Raw genomic sequence first — 3,706 nt, forward strand, 5'->3', positions numbered from 1 at the left:
CCCACCAGGGGGCGGGGCTGGCTGGCATGTGGTGCTGGGGGATTGAACCGCGGTCCCTGTGCCTTGCTAAGCTTGTTCTAAGTAGGTGCTTTAGACCACTGAGCCATCTCACCAGGCCCCAGTAGTGTAAATGTTAACACAAATATTTCATATTGGCATAGGTGATTTCTTTTTCTTTTCTTTCTTTCTTTCTTTCTTTTTTTTTTTTTTTTTTTTGAGGGGTAGTACTGGGGATAGAACTTGAGACCTTACACTTGCCAGGCAGGCACTTAATCTATCACTTGTATGCCCCACTGTCTACACACAGTAGGAAATGAAGGTGTACTAAGGTATATGCAAATTGGCACGCAGTGGAGAGCATGCTGAAACTTTTACTGTGGGTCAGTTTGGACCAAGGGGGTCTAGAAAGTTTTGCCCAACAGTAAAGAGTCCCAGCAGGGACTCTGTAGTAGGCAAGTCCTAAGTGACCACTAGCATCACAGGTAAGGTCACAGATGTAAACACCTCAGTTACAGCAGGGACCGACAGGTGCGACCCATTTTTGCAGAATATGATGTGAACAGGCTGAATTTCTAAGTTGTCACCAGGTTAAAAGAAATGATCCAAGACATAATGAACTGCCAGCTTTCAGCAGAGCTCTCGGAAGAGAGCACAGCTGGGACTTTCTGGACCCAGAGGATGGCTTCTTCCAGATAAACGATGACCAGCAGCCCAGAGGGTGACAACTCCAAAGATACTCAGTGAGCAAGCTGCGAGGTGGCGCCACTTCTGCACTTACAAGGAGCAGCAGAAGTGGTCTGATTTTAGACAGAGCAACTCTGTCACCTGCTTCCACACACGACACATTTGTGCAAGTCGTGAGTCCAAAGACCACGGTGATCTCACATGAAACAGAAGTACATGAGTGTACTTCACAGGGGAGAGCCACCCTGTCCTCATGTGTACTGTTAGCATGGAGGGACTGGAGGAAAGCTGAATTCTGCTGCTGACAAGCAGCAGTAAGTCCGATTCTTCACGGGTGTGTACTCAATTGCATTCACTAGCGTCCTCTCTAAGCAAAGCAGCTTAGCAGTCCTATTATGTGTGCGTTGTGTGTGTGCTGCTGTGCTGCAGGCTGACCTGGAGTTTTGCACATGCTAGTTACTGCTCTACCCTGAGCCAAACCCCCAGTCCTACTTACTTTGAGATAAGGTCTTGCTAAATTATCTAGGCTGGCCCTTAATCTCACGCTCCTCCTGCCTGAGGCACTCAACTAGCTGGGATTAAGGCATGTGCCACCAGACTTGGTCACTATTTTGTTTTCTAGAGAAAATTCATGCATCACTTAAAAGATCCACTCTCGCCACTGCTCCAAGGTCTGCCCGGCCCTCGGCCCTCTGTACCAGCACCAATGCCTGAGTTCCGTAGAGCTGATATCCAAGCAGCTGATTCAGATTCCTCCAGCTTGCTCCCATCCTGTGTGGACTGTCTGCAGTCCCCCATTTGTCCTTCCAGACTTGGGGAGAGCGGAAGCCTTTGTGATGCTGAGTCTTCCGAAAGCTCATGAACACGGAACATTTCTCCAATTAACCACCCTTAAAAGCCTCTCCAAAAGTAGGGTAATTTTCTCCTGAAAATGTGTTAAACATTGTACTTTTATTCTTGAGTATTTGCTGATACTGTAAGTAATATCTCCAAAAAGATTTAATCTTCAAACTACTGTTGCAATAAAAGGAGGGGGAGAAGAAGAAGAAAAGCAAGGGGCAAGATAAATTTCTTGAACACACATAGCCAACAGACTCGGACCCAGAATACAGAGACATTTCTAATACAACAGTAAGAAGGCAGAGGGCCAACAGGAAAGGAGGCACATGTTTTAGCTAGGCCCTTCACGTACAGCCTATCCACCTGGCTAATCACATGGGACTGCGTTGTTACTGTCATCAATAACCAGAGAAATGCAAATTAAAACCACAGCCAGACACCACTGGCCGCCCATGAGACAGGTGCACATTCGGTGCTGCAGGAGCCAAGCTGTGGGCCTCGGGCACTGCACCGCACGCGACTTCAGGCTGTCATGCATGTGTGCAGCACAGCTCAGGTGAAAGCCTGTCCACAGCAGCACTGTCCTAACAGCCCAGACCAGTAACAACAGAAATGTCCATTAGTGCTAGACCGCTAACTTCACAGTGAAAAATATTCTGAAAACCACAGGGGTGAATGAAGTACAGCTGGGAGCAATATGCATAAATCTTAGAGTAACAGTGGCATGAGGGGCAAGCTAAAGGGACTTATTTAGTCAAACTTTACTTAGCATACCTAAAACTGCAATGAACCCGTAGGGGGCTGTGAGGGGTGCCTAGCCTGGATGGCTACACTGCGGGGGCCTTGTCTTCACCATTATTCACTGTACTTTATACATTTCTGATGAGAGCTGTATTTGAAATCAAAAAGTCTAAAGAATCAATGCATGTGTGTGGCAAAAAAAAAAAAATAAATAAAATTATGTATGTAAGGACACTCAGTCACTTGGGCTGGTGGCTGCCTGGGGTGGGGCTGAGGGAGGTTTGGGGGGCCCAGGTGCTGCTCCAGGTGAATGGCCTCAGTGTGCTTGACTCACCCTGAGTGACCTCCGCCTGCTCGGGATCAGGAGTCCTACATGCACACCACACACCACACTGCCCTATGCTCCTCTACACAGTGCTTTAGGGAGTCATCTACGCTCTGGGTAACTTTCTCCTACTAAAAATTTCCCCATCAAGATGAGGATTTGAGTGACCTCTATTTTTTTCTATTTCCATAGAGAAACTCTCTCATAAAGAAAAGATTGGGCTGGGGAGATGGCTCAGTGGAATAAGCGTTTCCCTGGCAAGCGCAAGGGCCTGAGTTCAATCCCTGGTTCTGCAAAAAAAAAAAAAAAATAAAATAAAAAAAATAAAGAAAAGATCAGCAATTTATGATCTCAAACTCATGAAATAAACACTGTGGTTTGGTGGTCTGTCAGGTCTGGAGCAGGTGTAAAGCGACAGGGGTGTGAGCCTAGGTCTGTGGGCAGGCCCTGACTCGAGAGTGCACCCTATATTTTGAAGCTGGTTCAGAAACTGATCTGATACATATGTGCCAGGCACTGTGCTGGCACTGATGGAGATAAATTTATTTTATTTTTGTGGCTGGCTCAGCCTGCCCTGGGGGTGGGACTGGCATTGCATGTGGTGCCAGGGATTGAACCATGGTTCCTGCACTTGCACTAAGCTTGCCTAAACAAGTGCTTTAGACTGCTGAGCTATCTCGCCGGCCCAGATGGAGATAAATTTAAATGAAATACTTACTCTAAAAGAAAAAAACTAATAAATAATATGTGAGCTGTGAGAAGGGCTGCAGTGCAGGTGCCCGGAAAGCATACAGGGACTTCGGGAGGAGGCGGTAAGCTCTGCTTTCGGGGGGAAGACACCTGATTGGGGATAAGACCTCTTCAGAAGACACAGATGGACTAAGGGCAGGAGGCCCACTTTGGAAGACAGGAGCTGACCACAGGCTGTGAACCATCCCTAAATCCTGCTCCTCAGGGAGCTGGCCTGCCTGTTATTGAGATGACAATGACCTCTTAGCTTTTGAATCCAAGCTTCAGCACACAGAAAAGCACAATAAACAAACATAACTTCAAAAAGGGGGTGGTAAGGGCTGGGGAGATGGCTCAGTGGAATAAGTGCTTCCCTGGCAAGCGCAA

General features: G+C 47.3%; 1 protein-coding gene across 6 annotated transcripts in view; it reads right to left on the bottom strand.

Annotated features, from left to right (window-relative positions):
• Ppp2r5c (protein phosphatase 2 regulatory subunit B'gamma) overlaps positions 1-3,706 on the bottom strand; it is a 148,628-nt gene that overhangs the window by 60,983 nt on the left and 83,939 nt on the right. The gene's annotated exons all lie outside the window — the stretch shown is intronic.

This window comes from Octodon degus, unplaced genomic scaffold (genome assembly GCF_000260255.1).
Source record: "Octodon degus isolate 3935 unplaced genomic scaffold, OctDeg1.0 scaffold00226, whole genome shotgun sequence".
In the NCBI taxonomy this organism is placed as follows: domain Eukaryota; kingdom Metazoa; phylum Chordata; class Mammalia; order Rodentia; family Octodontidae; genus Octodon; species Octodon degus.